This window comes from Sus scrofa, chromosome 8, assembly GCF_000003025.6.
Source record: "Sus scrofa isolate TJ Tabasco breed Duroc chromosome 8, Sscrofa11.1, whole genome shotgun sequence".
Classification (NCBI taxonomy): Eukaryota; Metazoa; Chordata; class Mammalia; order Artiodactyla; family Suidae; genus Sus; species Sus scrofa.
The window spans coordinates 57,547,675-57,575,033 of record NC_010450.4 but is presented as its reverse complement, the minus strand read 5'-3'; positions in this window follow the sequence as shown (position 1 = coordinate 57,575,033).

Genomic DNA, 27,359 nt, shown 5'->3' with positions numbered 1-27,359 from the left:
TTCTGATATTTATATTAGTATTACCATCATAACAAATAATCATAAGTTTAGTGGCATTAAAGACACATTTTGATCTCATAGTTGAATAGATCAGAAATTCAGGTTTAGCATGGCTCAACTGGGTCATCTGTGTAATACTTCACAAGGCTAAAATCAAGATGTTCTTTTTAGAGCTTCTGAGGATGTTTTCATGAATTTTATGCTCTGTTAATGGGTTTTGAGGTATTGTGTTATAGTTAGAGACATGTATTTTGGCCTTTATCCTGGACAGAGCTTTTAAAAGCCCTTGTACTTTCCTAAAGCTGCTAAGAGCATCTTTTGTTCAGTATTTTGTTTTTGACCTAGTTCCTAGCATAGAGCTACTACAACCCTTATACGTTCCTAAGCATAGGGGTGCTAGGAGCATTCTTTGTTCTATTTAGTCTTTGTCAGCAGTTCCCGACATAGAGCCTCTAAATATCTTGGAGTTTTCTGGGTGATAAGAGCATGTTTTGTTCTAATGAAGCAATTCTTGGGAAACTACCAGACAGCTTCAAAATGGGGACTTATCAACAGAAAGACCAAGCCGTACATAGATGCTTGGGACTTACTTTCAGCCTCACCCTCCTAACACTCCTGAGGGGAAGGAGGAGCTGGAGCCTGAATTAACTATACATCTTAACTATGAATGAAGTCTCCCAAGAAACCTCTACAGTCTAGGATTCTGAGGACTTCTGGGTTGGTGAACACATCCACCTGCTGGGAGGGTGACACTCCCTAACTCCACAGGGACAGACGCTTCTGTGCCCAGAACTCTTTTGGCCCTTGCTTGATGCATCTCTTCTAGCTGTTTAACATACCCTGTATCATATCCTTTATTGTGTAATAACTGGTGTCCCCAGGGGAGACAGTCTTATTTGGCTGAACTCTGAACTTGTGGGTTCTGATGCCAACTCTAGGTGGATAGTTTCAGTACTGAATTTGATTGCAGGACACCCAAGTGATGTCTGGACATTTGGAGAGTTGCTTTGTGTGGGAAAACCCCAAGCATCTGATGTCAGAAGTTAAATGTTCTGGGAGCATTGAGAGGAAAACAGAGTTTTTCCTTTCCTTTGGTGTAGAGAAGGTATTTCTTCCAGGTTTGTAGACATTTAGGGGTATGACATCTTCTTAATAGATTGCCCCCCTCACATTATAGAATGTTCTTTTAAACCCTATAATACTTCTGGTTCTCAGGTCTACTTTTCTGATATTAAAATAATCATATTGATTATCTCATACCCCTATATTTGTATATTTTTATTTTTTTATCTTTTTAGGGCCGCACCTTTGGCATATGGAAGTTCCCAGGGGTCAAATCAGAGACTTAGCTGCTGGCCTTCACCACAGCTCACAGCAATGCCAGATCCTTAACACGCCAAGCAAGGCCAGGGTGTGAACTTGCATCCTCATGGATACTAGTTGGGTTCGTTACCACTGAGACATGACAGGAACTCCCATTTTGTTATATGTAGTTATAACTTTTCTCGTTTTAAAAAAACTTTTAGGAGTTCCCGTCGTGGCGCAGTGGTTAACGAATCTGACTAGGAACCATGAGGTTGCAGGTTCGGTCCCTGCCCTTGCTCAGTGGGTTAACGATCCAGCGTTGCCGTGAGCTGTGGTGTAGGTTGCAGACGCGGCTCGGATCCTGCGTTGTTGTGGCTCTGGCGTAGGCCGGCAGCTACAGCTCTGATTAGACCCCTAGCCTGGGAACCTCCATATGCCACGGGAGCGGCCCAAGAAATAGCAAAAAAAAAAAAAAAACAAAAAAACTTTTAATCTCTCCATATATTTATATTTATATTTAAAATTAGTTTTGAATAGACAGAAACTAGTATAATCCCTTTTTATTGGATGAGATTTTTAATCTATATGTCACAGGAGAACATGCAATACTTTTCCTTAAAAATCAAATGCTGTCATACTTTTGAACATCCAAAGATACATAATCACCACTAAAAAGGGAGAAATTCCTGGGAATTACTCTAATTACCAAGTATAATAAAACAAAATTGTGAGCTAGTGAAAATAATCAGACTTGTTTGAAATGTTAACAGCATTATGAAAAACTACTCTGTTATATTATGGGTAAAATGAGAAAAAATTTTTTCTATCACGTCACTCTTTTTTTACATCTTTCCTTACAAAATACAATTATATGCACTTATTTATATCCTTTTCCGATATCTATTGTCCCACTAGACAGTATACATCAAAAGGCAGGATATTAAAAAAAAAAAAAGGGAGTTCCTTGGTGGTCTAGTTGTTAAGGACTTAGCATTGTCACTGCTGTGGGTCTGGTTACTGCTGTGGCTGGAATTCAGTCCCTGGCCTGGGACTTTCGGTATGCCAAGGGCAAAGCCAAAAAAAAAAAAAAAAAAAGGCAAGATATATTATCTTTTATTAATTTCTGTATATATACAGTGTCTACCACAGTACTATGAATACAGTAGATGGTAAATTATTGCTTAATAAATAAATGACTAGTATTAATACTGCATTTACTAATCTGTTAGATAATAATATATAACATGGAAGAGTTTTAAGCATGTCAATATTACAGAGAAAGTAAAAGGATGGATTTTTTCACAGAAAAGTGAAATGTTTTATTAGTCAGAAACTGTGTCAACAATCACCTGAATAGTGATACAGTCTTGTTTAAATAAAGAAATAGAAGAGAAACTAAATAATGGACTCCAAAATTATTCATAACATTTTATTCAGTTAAGTATGTATTTGGAAGTTTGTTCATTTAAGTGTGCTGCTAAGTTTGGAAGCTACATTTTTGGGGAGAAATGGGACTTCAATAGATCATACAAATTCGAGTAGAGTATTTTGAAGAACCTAGGTACTACTAGTGTAGTTTGAAGGCTCACAATTTAAAATATGATTAAGATGGTCAGTGGTGGGAGTTCTCTTGTGGTGCAGCCAGTTAAGTATTGGATATTGTCACTGCAGTGGCTTGGGTTGCTGTTGTGGCACAGGTTCGATCCCTGGCCTGAGATGTTCCAGATGATGCAGGCACAGCTAAAAAAACTGGGTCACAGCTGTACAGTAGGAATTGACAGAATACTGTAAATCAACTATAATAACAATAAAAAAGAATAATGAACCATGATGTTAGTTTCTTCCATCAATGATTTTAAAAGATGCTGTAAAATGATAGAGGTAATTACTGTTATAGCCTTGAAAATCACTAGCAAAAATAAACTCATGATAAGCCCCATTTTTTAATGAATTATAAATTAGTGCAGCCTCTTTATAAGTACTTTTTAAAAGTTTTATTGGAGTATACATTACTCACAATGCTGTATGTAAATGCAGTTTTATGGTTACTTACATATTTAAGTGAGGGAAGGAACTACCAAATAATGAGCACAAATACAATAGGTTTCACATGAAATAGAATTAATTATGTCAAATAATGTCTTCTACAACCATTCTATTTCAACATTTTAGCCTATAGTAGAAACATTAATTCATAAATGTTGTAGACTAATTTGAGAGCTCTGGCAGGGTAAGCAAATGATTAGAAATCACATATAGTCTTACTGGATGAGAATTTGAGCATGTAATATTTGTGTTCGAATAAAGTATAACAGTTTATACTGTCTAGTTTCATAATGTGTGTGTTCATAATTGTAATAAAAGCTATTTGTTTGAATCATTAGACTCCACATAAATTGATTGCAACCTGGGGACCAAAATTTTATGATTTGCTTGAATTATTATTCTATAGTTAGTACTGACGGTTTAAATGAATCAGTGAATCATAAAAATGTAGGGCTGGAAGCCATCTCAAAGTCACCTTTTCTAACTGCGCAGAAGCAATCGAAACAAATGGAGTCTATCAGATGGCTATCTGTCTTGTCATTAAAAATGTCCCTTAAGAGAAATTTACCAATCTCTCTGGGTACATGGCTCTGAGGTCTGATTGGCCTGATTACCTTGAAACCAAGTCTGCTTTTCAACTAAAAAACCTAATAACATTGACAGTATTTAAAAGCCCTCTGGAAAGCATGACTTTCTTATTCCCTTATGTTCCTTATAACACTGGAAATGAAAGAGAGAGTGGCGCAAAGAGAATGTTAACGGCCATGAAAATGTGATATGTATGGATGTATGTATGAATCTGTGTGTTACATGATGGATGCATGTCATTGGACTTTTTTCTACCCACAGAATGAGCCCTAAGGTAAACTGTGGACTTTGGGTGATGATGATGTGTCAAGGTAGGTTCATTAGTTGTAACAATGTAGCCCTCTGGTAACTGATGTTGAGAATGGGGGAGGCTGTGGTACACAGGAAACCTCTATAACTTCCTCTCAATTTTGCCGTGAACCTAAAATTGCTCTAAAAAATGTCTTTTTAAAAAACGAGAGACTGTTCTTTTTCTTAGGATTATCCCACTTACATCCTGTGCCCTCTATTCAGTTCTTTCCTCTTTTCTTTCATAGTTTTTCTCCCCAATTTCCTTCCAATCACTCTTTATCTTCTGGCTTCTTGTCTTATAGTCAAGTTTTTCTAGTCTCTAAAACAACTTTCCTTTAGCCTAAGGTAACCTTTAATAGCTGTAGACTTATCTTTACTTGTGCGTTAATCACATCTTTATTTACTAAATTGTTCTAGAGATGTATATTGTATTCATCTCCCCCACTTAAAACACCCAATCTAAGTTTTAGCCCTTTCCTATTTTGATCATTATTCATTCATTAAACCATCATTTCTGAATTCCTATTATGTTACCAAAGTAAATGGTGGCTGGAAGAGCAATGAGACAGGGACAGCGTGGGAAGTAGAAAAATAAATAAGCTTTATTTTGCAAAGCATATGTCATGATTTTATTACAATTTTTTATTTATAGGCCATTGATAATAGTGTAATTATCACCTCTAGTGGCCTTTATTTGGGACACTGACTTGGCCTTTCTGGAATGTATGACTTAAATGACTCTTTCTTGACAATTTTTCCCACCTTAGTTCCCATGAACTATAAATCTGTAAATCCCACAATGAATGCAGGAAACAAATTTGCCCACTCCAGGAATGAGACAAAAATAAAGTAGCTAATATGAAAGTCTTTGACTAAATTCCCTTAACTACTGCTTTTGATGTCTAGACGCTTGCAAAATAACAACATTGGATGTACTTTCGGCCTCTTGATGCAACTCTACTGATCAGACAGTCTTGCTACTTGAATCTCAAATGATCTCCTTAATACTTCTATAATAGTCCAAAATCTAACCTAACATTGACATTTTCTCATCTTATGAATCTCTAGGATACATGGCCACAGAATTATCTTTCTTAGGTACATTAAGAGACGTGCCATATACTTGCCTAAAATGCTTGCACTGCCCCAGTACCAAGAGGCTGTACTGCTGTAACTTAGCTCTGGATGAGGTACTGGGAAACGTTAGACAAGCTGAAACATTGACCTAACTATTGCTGTGTAAAAACTGCATTATCCTCAATGTATATTTATAATGTTTTATCGTTTATAACTTTGTGAGAATTTGTGGAGGCAAAAAGTAGTAAACAGAACCAGATTAAGGACGTGATTTATGAGCTTTTAATAAAAGGTCATTAGGAGTTGCCATCATGGCTTAGCGGTAATGAACCTAGCAAGTATTCATGAGGATGTGGGTTCGATCCCTGTCCCAGCTCAGAGTGTTAAGGATCCAGTGTTAATGTGAGCTGTGGTTTAGGTCACAGATGAGGCTTAGATCTTGTGTTGATGTGGCTATGGTGCAGGCCAGCAGCTGCAGCTCCAATTCAACCCCCGTCCTGGGAACTTAACTTCCATATGCCGCAGGTATGGCCCTAAAATAAGCAAATAAAACAAAACAAAACAAAACCCAAAAGTCATAATAAAAAGTCATAAATAGAACAGAAAAAAAAGATTCTCTCTAAATATATAGTTTTTCTCTTTCTGACTTAAAATTGTATGTATTTTCATCTCTCCTCACACCCTCAATTAACAGAGAGTATGTTTGTTAGCTTGTGCAAACACACACACACAAGCACACACTAGCTCAATGAAGACAAAGCTTAGCCTTGTTAGCTGGGCTATACCCAAGATGTAACACCATGCTTGGCATGTATTAAATGATTAATAAATGTATTTCAGATGCGGAATACATAAATGAATGAATGATATTACTGCCTATCTCTTCTCAGTACTTTGAGTAGAGTCAGTATTTTAGAAGAGCACTATATACACGGTCCCTTGGTGCCACTGTGGGCTCTTTTTTTTTTTTTTTTTTTTTTTTTTTTTTTTTTTTTTAGCACTGCACCTGTGGCATATGGAAGTTCCCAGGCTAGGGGTCGAATCAGAGCTGGAGCTACCAGCCTACACCAGAGCTACAGCAACATGGGATCCAAGCCTTGTCTGTGACCTACTCCACAGCTCATGGCAATGCTGGATCCTTAACCCACTGAACTAAGCCAGGGATCAAACAGCATCCTCATGGACACTAGTCAGGCTCATAACCCACTGAGCCACAAGGGTAACTCCAACCACTGTGTACTGTTGATGCTACTCATATGTACATCTAAATAAGAAGCAGAGCTCTTGTTTAAATCTCCTCTGTTGAAGAGAAAACCAGGCTCAAGATCAGACAACATTTCCAATATTTCATTCAATGTCATTGATGAGTTTTACTTTCACATGCAATGTTCTCCCACTTCCTTCCAGTCAAATAATTATTTGCTATTTCTTTGGCATTTTAAGTTCCAGCTCACACATTCTCACTCAATCAATCTCTAGATCACTCCTGTGGAATTTTGTTTTTGCCTTTGTTGAAGAGAAGTGAATTATCTGGTTGGATTTGCAGAAGATACTTTTTCTCTTAACTTCATCACTTATTAGATGTGTTATTGATAGGGATGGAGTAGCACAGTTACACAGGTAGCTGTATAAGTCCTAATAAGGGACCATAGAGAGGGAAACCTAGGGGACTTTGGACAATCAGTGTAAGTTAATAACTGCTCAAGAAAGCCATCAGAACAAGCAGGCTTGCTTAAATAAAAGCATGGGATATGCCTCAGTTCATTAAGTGAAAGATAAAATGAGGCTTACATTCAAGTTCAGACAAAGGACCACCCTTATGCTGATTTGAATAAGCACCAAGACAGTCCTCATTGACGTTATAGGGTCAAATACCCCCTTACTGAATACAGAGGATGAGCTAATGATGTAGGCCAGAGGTCTCCTAGAAGAAAGAGGAAGAGGTGGTCTTTTCCCACCCCTAATTCCCTTGGATTAAAAACGGAGCCCACTTAATCCTTGTGGCAGGCCCTCCTTGCCTACCCACTCGCATCTCTCACAAACATCCTGGTTAATAAATCTATTTCTTGCCTATCACTTTGTCTCTCACTGAATTTGTTCTGTGCTGGGGCACAAAGAACCTGAACCTCATTAAGTCCAGACACCGAGTGAGTGATTCTAATTTAAAAATCGTAGGTTCAAGTCCCAAACTGGGTTCTCTCTAGGTTCAAGCCATAGGTTTTATCAGTTTCATTACTATAAAAAAACATATTCTTTTTAATCTGATATTTTTATCTGAAAATTCATACTATTTCCTTTTCTACATAACAGTGAATGCAGGGGTTTTGGTTGATTGTCTGCATGTGGGTGGTGGGGTGTGCAATGCAAGGAGCAGGTGTGCCATGTGGTTGCCAGATTATTGTCAAAAGACATAGCTACAGAATCTCTTCTTTCCCAAAACTGTGAGAAACAGTATTGCTGATGACTTGCCCAAACTGTTTGCAAGAACTGTGTCTTTGAATGCAAACATTTATGCAACCAGATTTTGCACCTAAATGTGTTTCTCTGGGCATCTGCGCTCATCCCCAGGGGGTGACACTTTTTCATTGATAAGTATGTATCAGTCTAAAAGTCTAAGCAGTGTCTTAACAATTGAAATTATACAAACATGTATTTAAACTAAGTTTTTCCATTACCAAATTGTACCTTAACATCGCATGATAAGACTCCAGGGTGACTATGAGAAAAGTTGAATAAATTCTGTTACTGCTTTAATGCTCTAGAGGCTATGATGGGGATATCTTTCCATGACCTCATATAATGTTCCAGTTACATGTAACAATGGAATAAATTCCTTTGCATTTGAAGAACAGGGTGTGAATTCAGCAACAGTTTTTGAGGATGTTGTGCACATTGATTTGAAGGTGTTTCTGAAACAGGAAAACAGCTTTGAGCTCCTGCCCTCATATTCAGTATGTCAGCTCTAGGGTCCAGTTAGGTGTTTGGGCAAGTGTGTGTATGTGAGTGTTTTGATATTATAATACTAGGGTTCATGGCTACTAATGTAACTGAATGTCTAGATCTGCAATAAGACTCAAATGAAGTTATTTTGTAGTTGGATTTATTGTTAAAACATTTTAGTTGTAACTCAAATTAATATGCATCCCATTTTAAAAAAATAAGTAGGATTATTTATAAATACTTCTTTGTAGTCTGGATTTTCAAAAAGAAGGCAAAAAGTATTAATAACAAAAACAGACAACCTGTGAAAATGCGAAGAGAAGAATATTATCTCACATTTTCAATGGTAATTTTAAAATTTGTTTTATTTCTGTACACTCTGTCCTTGTCCCCAAAGGCTATAATTCATTTCTCTAAATTTTGATGGTATCATTGCTAACCAAGTTAAAATATGGAGACTAACAAAGCAATTGTAAGTCTAAGGTTTTTATCCTCTAAAAATTTAACTGCAATAAAATTTCTGTATAACATGGAGTTCCCTCATGGCTCAGCAGGAATGAATCTGACTAGTATCCATGAGGACACTGGTTCTATTCCTGATGTTGCTCAGTGGGTTAAGGATCCAGCACTGCCATGAGCTGTAGTGTAGGTCATAGACATGGCTCAGATCCTGTGTTCCTGGGAACCTTCATAAGCTGCAGGTGCAGCCCTAAAAAGAAAAAAAAAAAAGACATCTGCTATGATGCTGTGAACCTTTTACCTAACTTCCCTCAAAGGAATAACGGGCCTGCATCATTTATTAATTGATCATCTTCTCCCATAGAAACTATATATCTACACTAAAAGCACACACACATGCGCACACACACATATTTATTTCTCCACACCCACGGCATATGGAAGTTTACAGGCTAGGGCTTGAATCAGAGCTACGGCTGCTGTCCTACGCCACAGCCACAGCAACGACAGATCCAAGCCATGTCTGCGACCTACACGACAGCTCAGGGCAACGCCAGATCCTTAATACACTGAGCAAGGTCAGGGATTGAACTCTCGACCTCATGGTTCCTAGTCGGATTTATTTCCACTGTGCCATGACAGGAACTCCTATTTCTGGGCTTTCTAATTGATCCCATAGATCAGACTTTCCATCTTGATACTGATGTCATATTTATTTTTTCGTTACTGAAACTTTATAATTTGTTTGTTAAACACAGTGGTAATGGAAGTTGTTTTCAACTTTAAATTTTTATTGTGCTTAATTATATGGATTTAATACTTTAAAGCGCCTTTTATTTATTGCTGAAAAAACTAAGTAAGCATGTATCATGTCATTCAAATGCAGCATTCAACTGGATTTAATATTATTTTTATTTCAGATTTTTCATTTGTTAGACTAAATGCATTAGGAGTGTGTATGGGATATAAACTTCCAAATATTCTGATATAATTATTTTCACTTCATTCCAAACATGTGGTGGTTTCTCATTGCTGCAGCATCATTATTTAAGCTCGTATTTGTAAATTCACGCAGATGCTTTTCCACTCTGCAGAGAGATATATTTTGGTTTCTTTCCCTGCATAGGCCTTAAAGCTTCTATACTTTGGTTGTCTTAGTTCACATCCTCATATCCAGCTCTGTTTCATCAAGATACACTTCACTGGAGTGGCTGGGTCGTGAAAGATGACAGCCACACCGTGGCAATATAAAGAAAATATTTTTGAGTTTCGAGTTGAAGTGTTCTGAATAAATTTGGGTAAAACCTGAGACCCTGGGCAAGTACCGGGAGGTTAATATTCACCCACACAGTTAGTAAGAGAACTCCAGAGAGTTTACCAAAATCCTGGGATAGGTGTTTCTATTTTAAGGAAAAATCACACCTAGGACCTTGAAGACATTGCTAGGTAAAGAAATCCAGAAACATTGGGTATATTTGGCCCCTAGAGTGTGCACTCAAAATTCTTTCCATATGGTTAGATTGAGAACTCAGAATCCTTTCGTCCTGTCTCCAATGGGCAGAAGTCTTTGTGCCTCCTGTATTTAAACCAAGAAAATCCATTTTTCTTTACCCTTCACCTATGGACTGTATGGCCTCATGTGCACTTTTTTCATCTGGTTTTCATTGTGTCATCTCAAGTAAAATGAGGGCAAAGAGGGCCAGTGCTGCTACTGTCCTTTAAATAATAAGCAATCTGTCTCTGATCCAGAACACCAGGTATATATCCTGGGGAAATTGATAAAAAAAAAAAATAGAAAAACACAGTATTCATTAGCTGTGCCTGAAAATGCATCTGGAACTTAGACCATATGCATGTTTCCTGATTATTTCCTTCCTCAAGAACTCTTCTCCTCTTTTCCTATAATTGGGCTTCTGTTGAGAAAATAAAAATCAAGACCTGTGCTGAGTACATGCACAGTACAGGAATGATTTGCAATGTGGTTTCTATAAATAATTTAACATCTACTAGTGTGAGTCAATCATGCTAACAAATAAGTGCCAATAGGTTTTCCAGTCCCTTGTAGGAAGTATTTAGAACAGAAGAGGTAGAAATTAAATTAGACTTAACCTTTGTGGGAATAGAAAAGTCTTCATAGAAGATGTCCATACACGCCAACAAACATTTATTGATAACTTGCTCAGTGTCAGACACTGTTTTAGCCACTAGACATGCAGAGGTAAAAGTGAATGCCATGGAGTTCCTGTCATGGCTCAGCAGAAACGAATCTGCCTAGCATCCATGAGGATGCAGGTTCTATCCCTGGCCTTGCTCAGTGGGTTAAGGATGCGGTGTTGCTGTGAGCTGTGATGTAGGTCGAAGATGGGACTCTGATCCAGCATTGCTTCGCTGTGGCATAGGCCAGCGGCTACAGCTCTGATTAGACTCCTAGCCTGGGAACCTCCATATGCCATGGGTGTGGCCCTAAAAAGATGAAAAAATAAAGTCATAGTTCCCATCACGACTCAGGGGTAATGAACCTGACAAGTATCCATGAGGGTGCAGGTTCAACCCTGGCCTCACTCAGTGGGTTAAGGATCCAGCATTGCCATGAGCTATGGTGTAGGTCACAGACACAGCTCAGATCTGATGTTTCTGTGGCTGTGGTGTAGGCCAGCAGCTGCAGCTCTGATTTGACCCCTAGCCTAGGAATTTCCATATGCCCTGGAATTTCCATACGGCCCTAAAAAGACAAAAAAAAAAAAAAATGGGGGGATGTCTGTTCTTAAGAGATTCATTATTTAGGAGTAGAGTCAAAAATAAACTTTTAAATGCTGTGATAGGAGCATACACAAGCTGCACAATAGGCATGGACAGATAAACGTTTATAAGCAGAACTGTCAAGACTCAGTGTTAACTAGGGTGAAGAACACAGAGCAAAAAGGGTTTAAGATGAGGATCCTTTCTGGTTTAGATGATTGGCAGTGCCATTTAAATGAAAAATCTCGAAGTAACTGGGTCTAGCTTTAAAGCTCAGGAAAAGAGGTGAAGGCTGATGATAAGAATTTCTCCAGCATCACCATATAGATAAAGGTTTCCCCAAAGTACCATATTTTTTCTCCTGCCCCTTTTCTTCCACACATAAGGAAATTATCAAAGACATCAATTATTCCTACTGATCAAAAACACAGACTAAGATCCCTTAGTCTTAGCCTTCCAGATGCCACTATAAATTTATTCAATTTGATAGATGAGATAAAACCAAATCCTTTTTTCCTTTCTCAAGCTAAAAGAATAATTTCAATAACTGTTGAGCAAATATAACTAGTGGAAATATAAGAGAAGCTGAAGCAAAATTTAAAGCATAGCAAAATTAGAGTTATAAGGTAAAAGTACAATAGACCAAAAATAAATGAAAGCAGACTAGAGTCATAATGTTATAATATGAATCATCATATGCTATAGTCAAAATCATACCATGCAAATAGTAGTACACGAGAGAAAAATCAAGACAGGCGTCAGTTCTAGTCTGTGACTATAGTCTTTTAATAAGATTACATTCTCCTTAAAAAACAATCTAGATGATGCCCTGCATATTGGAAAAGTTATAAAACTAGCTTCTCTAGCAAATAAGAATGCTTATACTGAACAATGTGTAAATAATACTGCATTAGTTAAGGTTCCCCAAAGAAACAGAACAGCTGGCATCTACATCTGTATTTAAATCTGGGTCTATAGCTATACATCTATAAAATAAAGAAATTTGTTTCAAGGAATCAGCTTCTGTGACTGTGTAGACTGGCTGGAAATTTTCAGTCAGGAGCTGAGGCTGCAAACATGAGACAGAATTTATCCTTCCTAAAAAACAAAACAAAACAAAAACCCAACCAAACAAAAAAAAAAACCTCTAAGTTTTGCTTGTTACCCCTTTTGGTCAATCGGATGAAACTCATTTACATTATCAAAATAATTTCTTTAACTTAATGTTAACCGGTGGTAGATATTAACCACATCTACAAACTATCTCCACAGCAATACCTGGAGTAGTATTTGCTTGACTAACAGATAACGCAGCCTAGCCATGTTGACACCTGAAATTAGCCTTTGAACATACTTTTGCTTACAATACAGAGAAACTGCCTGTCATTTCACTGGTCTCAGTGTGACCCTTGTCATCTGGTAAATGTCTTATAGGATTGATAGAGAACATGATATTCAAGAATGTCTCTGACAGGTTGCTGATACCAGTCTTCTTTTGCATTTTCTGAGTTAAAACAGGGCCCATGGAGTAACCATCATGGCGCAGCGGAAAAAAATCTGACTAGGAACCATGAGGTTGCAGGTTGGATCCCTGGCCTCCCTCAGTGGGTTAAGGATCCGGCATTGCCCTGAGCTGTGGTGTAGGTCTCAGATGCGGCTTGGATCTGGTATTGCTGTGGCGGCCACAGCTCCAATTAGACCCCTAGCCTGGGAACCTCCATATGTCACGAGTAAGGCCTTAAAAAGGAAAAAAAAAAAAAAACACCCACAAAAAACAAAAACAAATCAAAAAAACAGGGCCCAGAAACTCTGACTGTGTCACCCACCTAACCAGGTCCCCAGGTTCAATTAAGACCTGGTGATAATTGTTACTTTATGGTTCAGGTGCATGGCCCAGGGCAGACCAGATACAGCTTGTAGATGAAATGAGGGTGGATCCTCTCCTCCCCAGTTAAACCCTGCTGCGGGGTAGTTGGAAAAAGTCATAGGTAAAACGAAGTTTGCTTTCTAAGCTGCTGGAGCAGTTTCTACGGAGGGTAAATGAAAGAGCTGAGATGGTTCCACAGCCAGCTTCAGAAGCACAAACTTTTAAAAACCTTTGGCTTTTTTTCTAATGCCTCACAGACATAATCTGATGTTTTTACATTCTGATGGTTATTTCATTAAATATAAATGCTGATTTATTTCTCAAGTTGAAAAACACTCTGCTAAAATTAAGCACAAGTCAGTACCAAGTGTTTCTGTAAAGCTAAAGCATTTATCTGTGTTAAAGATTTTTAAATGTTTTAACAGAAAGAGGAATATGTGAAATGAGGGTAGGAGAGAAGAAGGAAAGAATGGGAGAAGTAAATGCAGAAAGAAAGCTGTATATTTGCGTTCAGTTGATTTTGTTCAATTCTCTTTATGACTTTGAAAACTATAATCAAAAAGCAAATATCATGTGCTCTACCACAATGCTTAAATTATTAAGAATAGAAAAAAAATTATTTTGCCATGTTAATCGAGAAATTTAATTTTTTAAAGCATTCTCTCTCAGGATCAAAAAACACTATAAAATAGTGTGCATTATCTAAATATGGTAAAAGGAACAGACCAGAATAAGTGATAAGGGGATGAAAGACTAAAAACGGAAAACTGAGACACCAATAATTATAACAAACACTTTAATTATCATGTTGGAGAAATTGTAATCTCTAAGTGCACTAGGCATATTACATATCAAGACAAAAGTGGTAATATAATATCATGCCATGGAACCTCTGTAGAATAATCCTCTGTAGGGAAGCTGACTACCTGTGAGTTTGATACAAACAACACAAAACCTCAAACAAATAAAACCTATCATTGAAATTGGCCCCATTAAAAATACTGTACTTGATTCAGAAAACAGTACAAAGGATCCATTATTTATATTTTCACATCACTTATGTGAGCTACTTTTATACCATTTGAACCTGTATAACAAACCATTAAGAATCTATATCCAGAAGGATGTAATAAATATTTGTTGAGGATTTTGATGATAACTAAACCAATTGTGTTTTATAAAACCAAAACTACAGGGAAAAAGTTAATTTCAAGTTGGTTTTTATAAACCAACCCTTATTTAAAATACTCTTATTTTTAGGTAGATTTCACTATCACTTCATTAGGGACGATGTAAAGTTAACACTTGGACAACCTTGATGAGAGAATATTTGCATTGGGGGCTAGAGATATATTGTGGAAGAAATCTTACAGTTCAAATTTATATCATTCAAAACTTGTTATTCTCCAGAGGAGTAAATATACTAAATGGGAAGAGACTTTCTGAAAACACACGAATCCACACACTTTCTATGCTGATAACGGTGTGAACCTTGTACCCATATCACCCGCATTTTTCATCATCCTGTCTGCTTCTGTATTGGCTTTAAAATTACAAGCATGTCTGTGTTAGTGTCCTTTAAAAAAAAATCTGCTGCATTATCTCTGCATTTTATGGAGTATACAATTTGAAATTAACAGCACAGTTCGTCACATTATTATTTGGTCTTTTTTTTCATTTTGCGGTAGTGCTTTGTCACATATAATTTCTCATTCACAATTATATTTCAGGGATGGTTTTTATTAGTGGCATTAGCAATACTAAATAACAAATGCTTCTCTTGATACTAGATATGAAAATATTTACATTTTAAAAAATAGAATAAAATAACAGGCACCCAACCTCACTCACAGAAAAATCCACTGCATTTAAGCCACAAAACTGTAGACAAGACACTAACATTGTCACAGATATTTGCTCCCTAGCTTAAGTAGACCTGCTGTTTGGCCACAGCTAAAACAAAATGCTTTTTTCCCATCAAATTTGAGATTATGCAATTCTTGATGAATTTGTATAATTTACTTGTGTCATATTATTTCTACATCTGTGCATTAAAAATGAATCTTTATTAATATTCTATCACACTATATAAATTGTCCTGATTTTTAGACCTGGTTCTTAGAAATCTACATTTTGTATCTAGTTTTTCATGAAGTTAAAGTTGCTATGAATTCCCAAGGTTATGTCATGATCCACAATCATATGTGTATACATGTATACATATATGCTGTATATACTGTAGGTGTGCCAATTATTCATGCATTGCTTTTAGCTAATACAATCTCATATAAATATATATGAGTAGGCAAAGGTGATTAGAAATGAAATGGACTTTGCTCTTTTCTTTTCAAACTTTGTGGTCAAGGCCTGCGTTTGTCTCATAAACATATCCTACCAGTACAGCACTGTGCATATAAGAGTTCCTTTGTCAAGGTTACCTCAAAAGCAGATTCTAAGGCAAGGGCTGAGCACTGGTTACCTGCTGGAGAATGCTGATGGAGCCTGGGAAAGTGACACAGTGAGAAGGCGGGTGATGCAGGGATGCAGGGTGCACTGTTAAATGAACTTGTATGTTCACTGGCCATAACTCTGCAAAGCCCTGCGAACCACACCTCAGAAGTGGCAGAGCCAAGAGTGAGGAATTGAGGATATCCATTCACTCTCTTCCAGCTTCTGTTAGTATGTTGGCCTGAAACAAACAGTCTGCCAGATGTTTCTCCAGCAAAGATGGATTTCCTGGAGCTCAGCAGAGATTTGCAGTTTGGTCTGTATGCAAGCCCCCACACAGCCAGGGCAGGCAGGAAGAAGAGGAAGTAGGGCGTCTTTGGTAAACAGAGTCCAAGGCTTTAACTGGCTGAGTCTTTGCCCAGAAAGATGAGAAGGTTCTTCTTCCAGTTGGGATCTGCTATTGTCTCAGGGCATGAGAGTTCTTCCTTCTGGCCTCCCAAGTCTACTTAATTGAGATTTCTGTTTATTAATATTTTACAGTTGGTTATGGGGTGGATTTCAGTTGGGGCATGTTATGTCTTAGGCACTCCCAATCCTCTGGGCTCGTGGGCAAAGGGGGTGGGGTAGGGGAGTCCAGCAGCCTAAAGGCTGCTCTTGCTCAAAGATGAGAAGTTACATTTGCAAATGGAAATGTAAAGATGACTGAGTATATGGGCCAAGTGCAGACTGAACCAACAGTGAATTATCTGAAAACACGTAAACAAATTAATCAAGTGAAAACATTATGCAACATTAAATGGCCAATGCTAGAAAATACAAAATTTTTTATTTAAATTTTTCAAGAACTAAGGAGAAAAACATTGTTATGCAATGATACTTGTTAAAGTGCTGGGGAAGGAAAGACAGTTGCCAGAGCAGTGAGATCTCAAGAAAGATTTGTTGACCAGCAGAGTGGCTGGACCCACCAAGCAAGAGGAACTCAGAGCCGCGCCCCCCCCCCCACTACCATTGGGGGAGAATCAGGTTTTATAGGCAGGGGGTCATGTGCTGAGCTCTCTAGGTCTGGAATGGCGGTTGACATCATGGTATAAAAGTTAACTTTCTCTTTGGGGCTGTCTTAGTCCTTGGGAAGTCAGCTGCTCCATGGGCTTGGTTGTTCCACCTGTGGAGGTCCAATAAATGGAGACTGCAGGTCTGGATCTGGGCAGGTGAATGAGTCATGTGGACTTATTAGTCTTTTTCAGGCCTGCCTTTTAGTTTCCACCTAAAATTCCTCCCTGTTCTTAATAGGGAAAGGGGTGAAGGTCTATTCTCCTCTAGCTTCTTCTTGCTGAACAGGGGCATCAATTGGGGGTCGGGGAGGTGGAGGGATCTGGTGGCATCTGTAGGTCATAAGACCAGAATGGATTGACTCTTTTGTCTGTGATTGACTCAATGGTTCACTGCCAAAAAAAAAAAAAAAAAAAAAGAAGAAGAAGAAGAAAACATATGAAGCAGAGGTAGCCCGGCTGTTAGGAGAAGAAAAATAAAGATGCGGGGTGTGAGGATGAGAGCTAGCCATGAGATAAGGGAGGAGGCAGAAGGCCAGAGGTTTGAGTTCCTTGTTGTTGGAACCAGGTTGCTTATTCTCTTAGGCATTTTATGAGCAGTCCTGACTTATTTTTATAAAAGCAGCAACTTTCTTGTATGGCAGTACTAATTCCTCCTTCCTTTGTTGTAAGAAGATCTAGTCCTCATCTATTTTTTTTTTTACAATGATTTCTATTTTTTCCATTATAGCTGATTTACAGTGTTCTGTCAATTTTCTGCTGCACACCAAGGTGGCCCAGGCACACATACATGTATACATTCTTTTTCTCACATTATCATGCTCCATCACAAGTGACTAGACATAGTTCCTAGTACTATACAGCAGGATCTCATTGCTTATCCATTCCAAAGGCTATAGTTTGCATCTATTAAACCCAAATTCCCAGTCCCTCCTACTCCCTCCCCATCTCTGTTGGCAATCACAAGTCTGTTCTCCATGTCCATGATTTTCTTTTCTGTGGAAAGGTTCATTTGTGCCTATATTAGATTCCAGATATAAGTGAAATCATATTTAGTAGTACCACTGCAGCCAAGGAATCAATCTGATCTTGGAGGTATGTCAGTTGGTCAGTTATTTCTTTAAGGGCCTTCGATATCTGTTGGAATATTAATGAGTAACCGTGAGTGGCAATTCCAAGTCCAGCTGAACCTGTTCCAAGCTCAACAGTGATTCCTATTCCCACCAGTAGGGGAAGTAGTTGTATTGCCCGTTTTGGTCTAAATAGGGTGGAGGCAGGTATTGGGATGGGATCTGTCTCTAATGAATACTGGATTGGAGGACAAGAAATGCCAAAGTGCAGGATCCAGACCAGTTAGTTAGTAAACAGGCATAAGTGGTGTTACCACATAAGAAGGATATTCCTCTTCTGAAATCTAGACCGCCTATAAGATGATAAGTTATTACATGTTTCCATTTTCCTTATCTTTGGCAGTTTCCTTCTCAATCTGAGGAGCACCAGAATTGGAAGACAGGAATTGACATTGCCATGTGGATAACTCCCAAGGGCTGGAGTAAAATGAATTTGTTCTTTTCTTCAGGGGTAGGGAAGGTCTGGTCTGTGGGGTGTAGTGGGCACCCCATTTACCCCACTCTAGAAGTGGGGGAGGTGTAGGTAATACCCTGGAAATGAGGTATCTGAGTATGATGCCCCCATGTCTAGTAAGAATGAAGTAGTCTTACCTGCTACTGCCATAGGTACCCCAGTCTCCCGCGTGGTGGCAGGAAGTTGGGGGCCTGGTAGCTTCAGGCTTCGTCCATCTTGCAAGGCCAGGTCCAACAGGTTATGTGTGTCGATGGTCCCCAAGGCGGGTTTTGTTGGGGGGATGGTGGGCAGCCCTGGTTTCCACAGTCCACCTTCCAGTGTTGGGTTTGACATCTGGGTTTGACCACTGCCCCTCTAAGCCACATTTGAAACAGGCCCCTGGAAGGGAGGTGGTTCTGTAAGTTTGTATGCCTGGGGTTGGGGAGGGGTGGTCCTCGGTTTTGTTTGTGAGGATTTCTCTGCATGACAGAAGCAAGAAGCTGATATTTGGTCATGGACTCCTTTAGTTTTGGGCTTTTTGTTATTCCTCTCTCTTGTTAAAGACCTTAAAGGCAGCTTTAAAAGAGGTCACTTTATGGGGTCAAAGGACCGTCCTCTAGTTTTTGCAATTTTTTTTTATCTGGTGCTGATTGGGAAATGAAATGCATATGAAGATGAGTTTTTCCTTTTTCAATGTCTATATTTAGGGTCGTATACTTGAGAATAAACCTGGACATTAAAAGGGCTGCATTTTCTTGGGACTCTTGTATTATTTCTCTAATTTTATCATAATTAACTATTTTTACTGAGGACTTCATTCCTTCTATTAGGCAAGAGATAAGGTGGCCTCTCTTGCATCTGTCTGGGGAGTCTACCTAATAGTTCCAATTAGGGTCCACATGAGGGACACCTTGTTATGGCAGCTACCCAGCAGCTGTGCACCGCAGATATTAGCTCTAGCAACAGCCCTGTGGCTGTAGTGTACTAACTCCAGTAGCTCTGTGGCTGCAGTGTATCAGCTCTTTTATCCAGTGAGAAACCAAGTGAGCACTTGGAGAGTTGGAGAATTCACGTTTATTATGCCAGCGGGCTCAGAGGAAATCGATCTCCAGAGTCTGAGCCCTGAGAAGGGTTTCACAAGGCTTTTATGGGCTACCTCTTCCAGGTCCATGCTTGGCTAGTTGGACCGGAGTGATGTCAGGCAAGGTAGTAGATGTGGAAACAAATTTACAGAAGCAGATGTGTGGGGGAGAGGTGGTTGGGGCAGTTGGCTAGACTTTGTTTAGTCATCATGGCCAGGGTCTTCTACATTTTTATTGGGACGTTTTCTCCATTTCCCCCTCTTGATGCCTTTTCACATTTTTGGAGCAAGCATCAACCTTTCTGGTCTTCTTGGCCCAGGGGCTGATCCAAGTGTGGCCCAGACATCACCACCGGTTTGTAGCTTTATAGATTCTAGGCATGAGGAGACAAACTTGACAAGACAGTTCAGGATACAGGGGCCAAATGTGAGGGCCGTGAAGAGCATAAGGAGGGGCACAGCCAAAGGCATGAGCCATGCCACCCAACTCCAGTAGTTCCCCCAATTTAACCAGGAGTTATCTAATTCTTCCCTTCTCTTTGCTATGCATTCTTTCAGTTGTTGGGCCATGTTTCTGACTATTCCAGATCTGTTGGTATAAAGACAGCCATCTTCATCAGGCCAAGTCCCCCTTTTTCAGCAGTGAATAAGTCCAGTGCTCTCCTGTTTTGAAGGGCCACTTCTGCCAGAGAGTCTACCTGATCCTGTAAGGCTACTAGGGAAGTGGCTACTTGTTCCATGTCACCTGTGAATTCTTTAGATAATCGATGATAATAAGCAGTAGAGGATGCTATTCCTCCCACTCCTGCTCCTATCCCTGCTGAAATTCCCAAACCAACTAATAAGGGGATAATTTTTATCACATTCTTGTTCTGCCATGTGCCTCTATGGGCACCATAAGAGACTGATTTCCAGGGAGAATATCTATTTGAGTAGTGACAAATGCTAGAGTGCAGGTCCCTGTCCAATTAGCAGGGAGGCACTGGTAAGCATCTGTTAATCCTGTCCCATCCCATAGATCATCGACCCAGTTTGTCACCCCTGGAGTGAGCAACAGGGTGAGTGTTAACAGAACTACGATTCCCTTAATCCTTTTCACTGACCTATTATGAATAGGGATCCTAGTATACTGACAGTCAGGAGCTACATCACACAGATGAGCAGCCAGGCTCCCTGTCCCCATTCTGAAAGGGATACTGCATATGGCCCCACTCCAAATATGAGGGCTATGGCAATTTCAATTACCAATATTCCCCACTGGAGCATGAGTTCAGTTCAAGTTTGCATGGAGATCCTCTGACCTCCACTTGTACAAACCAGCCAACTTCCAGTATGTGGCTGGGGCAGGGCTGTAGATTCCTCAAGCTTCTGCCGTGCATAGGCTGGCCAGCTTCCAGGTGTGACCAGAGCAGGGCCTGCCATACTCTGGTGCTGAATGTCTCTGGAACTTGATCCTGAGGGGGTTCTCAGGGTGCAGGACAGCTTCCCAGGTGTCTGTGTCAGTGGTGGGAGCAGCCTTCTTTATTCTGGTGTGATGGATCCATGGGGTAATACCTGTAACCTTTATAGCAGTTGGGGTTGCTATGTGACCCTTAATTTACAAATGTTAATCAATAGCCACATCAAGAAATGTCTCAAAGCCCATGTTCCTACACTGACTATCTGAGTTAATATTCTACCTCAATTCCCCACCGCCCCTGTGAGTTGGAGACTCTAACTGGGGAAAAGGGGTGATGACTGCTCTGAGTTCTTCCTGCTGAAAAGGGGCATCTTTAGGGAAAGCAGTTAGGTCTCCACTCATGGGACGGTCAAGTGGGCTTTGATACATTGCTTTGGGTACCCCTTCTATCAACATTTGAAGGTTGATAGCTTTTAATCAGGATGTAATGAATCAAGAAATACAATTAGATTATACAGGGTCTGAATAAAAGGATATGGTGAAGAAATATTTTCACCAGGAGGAGGAGGTCAGCTGGTTCCACAGGGCAGCTCCAAAAGCTGGAGCTAGATAGGACAGCTCATGAATCTACTGTTGAAGATCTAGCAGGGAATTAGACACATTCTGTGAACAATCAGGAGTACAACATTTAGATTTTATAATAGCACAGGTAACTTGTATGATTTTTCTGATTTCTCTGGCTGGTTATGAATATTTGTATGCTGTGGTCAACATGTAATTGAAAGCTACCTTATGTCCTTGTGAGCAGTATGATTTGTGGCACCACCTTACTTTTAAAGTTAACTTACTCAAATATATTCTAGACAGTCCCCACCATGCACAAAATTCTCTTCTCAGTGTCCACTTCCCACACACCTTGTATCACTTTCTGTATCCATATTAGTCTGTCCCTTATTTTCCAGCCAGTGCAATCAGCTAAAGACAGACTATCTTTCTTTTGCCTTAATAAAATGCAATTCCAGCCCTCATTCCTTCTATATCGAAAGCACACACATTCTATTTTCCTAAAGCAAACATGGACTGTCCTTTATAATTTCTAAAAACACATGTTTTTCTTATAGAGACCATTTCAGGGTGGCATTGATCATATTAATTATTCTAAATACCTTTAGTTTCTGTTTAGTAACCGATGTCTCAGTGTCTCATTTGACTTCTGTTAAACCTAGGTAAGATAAGATATTATACCTGTTGACAGTTGTAATAACGTGTGTATTAATTCAGCAAACTTCAATTATAATTTAAGATATTAATTTAATACTGAATATTTCCCAGTTTACTTGAACCTAAAATTAATTCTGGTCAGTTAGTTACCTTCTATATTTTGAGAATTTATATATGCAAAGCCTTAGTCAAGGAAATGTAGAATAAAGGCATCTTTTAAATCTAATACAGTAACCCATGCTGCTATTTCTGGAACTTGTGAAAGAAGAGTGTAGATATTGGGCACCACTGGATATAATGAGACCAGTGTCTCATTTATTAGATGAAGGTCTTATACTAGGAACCAATCCCTGTTAAGTTTTTGCACTCCCAATATAGGAGTGTTACAAGGGCTGATACATTCAATTAATAATCTGTTCTCTTATACTTCCTATAATTGGGATAAGTCCCTGTCATGCCTTGGGTCTCAGAGGATACTGTTTTTGGCAAAGAAATAAATTCTGATCTTTAAGACTTATTTCTACCAGTTGAGTATTCTTTGCTCTTCCTATATTTCCTTCTATGGCCCAGACTTCTGGATCAATATATACTTCCATTGAAGGCAGGCATAAACCTTGATTAGGCTCCATTGCCATGTGCCTTTTGTTTGTTTGTTTGTTTTTGTTTTTTTTTAGGGCCACACCTGCACCATATGGAGGTTCCCAGGCTAGGGGTTCAATCATAGCTGAAGCCACCAGCCTATGCCACAGACACAGCAACGTGGGATCTGAGCCACACCTGCAATCTATACCACAGCTCACCTCAGCACTGGATCCCCAACCCACTGAGAAAAGCCAGGGATTGAATCTGCAATCTCATGGTTCCTAGTCAGATTAGTTTCTGCTGCGCCATGATGGGAAATCCTCCATTGCCATGTGAATTGAGGCTTTAACCTCTTATAAAATATCTCTTTCTAAAAGAGGAGTTGGACTCTCTGGAACAATCAGAAAGGCATGAGAGAAAAAATGGATTCCCAGTCACAACTTAAAAGTTGTGTAAAAAATTTTGTAACCAGCTTTCTAGAAATATAAATGTGGCAGATTCATGAGGGAAGGGCCCAGGATTGGAGAGGAGGACTGAAAAGTGGCTCCTGTATTCAGGAGGAAGTCAATAGGCTGTCTTCCTACATTTAGAGTCACCCAGGGCTCCTGAGTGGTGATAAGGACAAAAGCCATTATGGAAATGTCCCATCAGTTTTGATCCTCAGCCTGAGGGGTCAACCCCAGAGACCTTCGTCTTCAGGGGCAGTCCCTCTTCCAGTGATCTCCCCAACATATGGGGCATGGCCTAGGTGCTGTGGTCTGAGTCTTGGGGCATTCCCATTTAAAGGTCCCTCTTTTCCACAGAGGAAACAGGCTCCGGGCATAGGTTTCTGCCCTAGTCCTCTCACCTTGGAAACTCCCAGGTTGACTCCCTATAGTGCCATAACTAGAGCCTCAGCCTTTTCTCTGCCTCTCTTCTTGTTCTTCTTTCATTCTTCCTGGCCCAGATTATAACATACTTGAGCTGCTACTCTGAGGAGGTGCTCCAGGTCCTGATCAGGGCCAAAAGCCAATTTTTGGAGCTTTCTCATATATCTGGCACCGATTGAGCTATGAATTTATCCTTAAGAATTATTTGGCCCTCCATTGTTTCTGGGTTCCTTGGTATATGTTTTCTCAGTGCCTTTCTGAGTCTCTTTAAGAAAGCTGATGGACTCTCTTGTTCCCCTAGTAAACCTCTGATAGTTTTTAACAGGCTTTACTCATGAGGCTTTTAATCCCTCAACTATACAAGTAATAAAATGATTTCTATGCCAATTGTTGTTATCTCCCTCATCAGCAGACCAGTTGGAATCGCTCATAGGAACTGCCTGACACCCTGTGGGGAATCTTGTTCATTCCTCTTCTAATCTGCCTCTGGCATTTATAGCATTATTTCATTCATCTTCCCCAGCTTTGAGCAGTTTCGAAGACTTTATGTATTTTTTCCGCTTATAGTCAATGTCTGTTTTTGTAATAACATGACGTCCTTCCAGGCTAACTCAAAGGACTGCAAAGACCTGAAAGACCTCAATACATCTGGGTCATCAGCAAATTTCCCCAAATCTGTTTTATTTGCTTTAAATCCTGAAGTGAAATAGATGTATGGACCTGTATTTGGTCCCCATTCTCCATTTGCTACTTCTTGTAAAGAGAGTAGAGAGAGAGATAACTTTGGCACTGGCTGGGGGAGAAGAAGAGCCTTGAGCAGTACTGGAGAAGGCTGATTAACTTCTGGCTAATTGGAGAATGGTGTTATAAGCTAGAGAGCCTTCAGATGGCCATCGCTCTCCATCTGACAGATTATATAGTAGCCAGGCTTTTGTTCAAAAGAAAATTAAATGTTTCTTTTTCAGAATCTCAGGGTCAAACTTTTTCCAGTTCTTCAAGGCACATGTCAGAGGAGTTGCTATTGAGCCATGCACCAGGCTTGAGGGTGTGGCTCCCATCCAAAAAAGAGTAAAGACCAGCATCCAGCACCTATTATCCTTTCTTGGCTATGTGAGGGCGTCCCCTCTCTTATATGGAGCAGCCAGACACTAGTGGTCAAATGTCCCATCCAACCTCAGACTGACTGGAATTAACCACTCTTTACCAGCGTAGCCTCTCTTCCCATCATCCTTGCCCATTGCCTGTCTCTGGACAGAGGTAAAGAAAACCCAGGCATACAAGCCCTGCCCTAAGTTTTTGAATCCTAAGATGCTTGCTCTGACATGTCCTGTATTAATATTAGGAAAGTTTCTAAGCCACAGTTAAGAGGTAAACTGGATCAACCAGCCATCAATTTCTCCAACCAGGGTGAAAGTTAACAACAAAAAGCAACACTGACTATGCCGAGTCTCTGAGGCTAAACTCCTGGCCTAAGTTGGATGAATACTAGCTATGAACTCCTTTTCCCTCACAGACCTGGTAACAACTCAGAATGGTCTTAACATCTAGAGGTCTGTTTCCTTTGCCCCCCACAGCTCTATTTGAGATAACGGCAAAGGAATGGCTTGGCTAGTTGGACGGTGGTGACATCAGGCAAGGTAGTAGATGCGGAAACAAATTTATAGAAGCAGATGTGTGGGGGAGAGGTGGTTGGGGCAGTTGGCTAGACTTTGCTCAGTCATCATGGCCGGGGTCTCTCCTTTCTACATTTTTATTGGGACATTTTCTCCTACAACCTAAGATATTGGAACTCTTTTGTGTAGGGTATTTGGGTCTGAGGTGAAGGAACCTAAGCAAAGGCACATGAACTCTGACAACTCCTTCAACTCCTACAACCTCTCTTAAAGGGAGGCTTGGGGCCTCAGGGGGTATAGCTGATTGAGATCTTGTTAAGGGGGGTGAGGAATAAAAGGGGTTATCACAGGAGGGGGTGGCATTTTGGGAGCAGGAATTAGGATCCTGGGGGCAGGGAGGAGGGGGAAGAACAATGCTTGGGGGGGAGGTGTAGGGGCTGCAGGAGCTGGAGGCAAAGAGATGACAGAAGGAGAAGAAGGAGGAGCATAAGGTCACAGAGGCTGGAAGCCCAGGAGCGGCAGGGGTGGAGGGGGGGAGAGAGGAGGAAGATTAAGGCTATGAGGGATTGAAGTGGGCTGGGGCATCAATGGTCAAAGTCAGAGATGGAAGAAAGATAAGGGGGAGGCAGTTTAGTTTCTGCCTGCAGGGGGGAGATGAAGGGAGGAGGGTGTTCATTTAACAGAAGTACCTGGTATAAATTACAGTCTGAGCAAAGAGAGGGTCCAGATCTTAGATGAAAGCTTTGAATGTAGGGAACATCTGACCATTTCCCATTGCACTGGGGAAAATTCTCAAGATTCTGATGAATTTGGAAATGAAATAGGCCATTCTCAGGCCACTGGCTCTTTTCTCTAATTTATGCTGGGGCCAGGCCACATTACAGTGGAAAATGAGATGCTTGGGCTTAATATCTGGGTGGAGTTGCAGAGGTGAATTGTTGCAGAGAAAACACACTAAATGTGCATCTCATGGAGGTTAAGAAGAGGAGGTGCCCATAGTGCTAATTTGGGAGTGAAAGTTTGCAATAAGGAGTCTGAAAGCCCACCTGAGTGTGCCGAGAGGGCCTAAAATCTGAATGACACAGACCACCTAGACAGTCAGTTGATAGGGGCATCCCCCCCTGAAGTCTCAGATTGAATGACGCTCGCCCCTAATGAGGAAAAACGTCTTTCCTAAGAAGGGGGAGCACCTGGTCCCTGGGACCAGATGGAAACCCAGCTGACTGTACTTCCAGATTTTAATGAGGAAATGAAAATGGGCAATGATATCTGACTGGGTTTGGGAGAGAGTGGGGGAGGGGACTCCAGGATTTACTCACCTTCCACGTGTCCTGAAATGGAGGCCCATGTGGGGTGCAGTGCAGTGGGAATCCTCCAAGAGTGCTTGAGATCTCAGAGCTCACAGTCACAAGGAAGAGAAGGGGACTGTCACTCTTCTGAGTGGTAGCTACTAGGAGGGAGAGCTAGAGAAAGCATCAGAGCTCCCCAGGGAGTAGCCTGAGCCTGAGTCTTCAGCTGTTCATTAGTCTCACTCTGTTCACTGGACATCTCTCAGGCTTAGGAGAAAGGGTTTAGGATCAGAGAAGGCTTCCACCATTTTGGGCTAAAATTATTGCCCCTAGAGCCTAGAGGGACCTTCAGGATGCCCCAGGGAGTAGCCCTGGCTCAAGTCTTCAGCTGTCCCTCCAGGCCTTGGAGCGTTCACGGAAGCCTGGAAATTGGAAAGGAAGGGCCTGGTAAACCTCCTGAGTTTTGGCACCAAAATGTTAGAGCACCAGGATAAGAAAAACCGGTGACTAGATCAGTGAGACTTCAAGCAAGATTTATTAACAGACAGAGTTGCAGGGAGCACCAAGCAAGAGGAACTCAGAGCCCCTTCCCCCACCACCACCATTGGGAGAGAATCAGGTTTTATAGGCAGGGGGTCATGTGCTGAGCTCTCTAGGTCTGGAATGGCGGTTGACATCATGGTATAAAAGTTAACTTTCTCTTTGGGGCTATCTTAGTCCTTGGGAAGTCAGCTGCTCCATGGGCTTGGTTGTTCCACCTGTGGAGGTCCGATAAATGGAGACCGCAGGTCTGGGTCTGGGCGGGTCATTGAGTCATGTGGACTTATTAGTCTTTTTCAGGCCTGCCTTTTAGTTTCCACCTAAGAATACTGCCATTTTGATTCACAAAATATCAATCTTAAACAAGTTTTATTTCTCTCCAGACTTTAATTT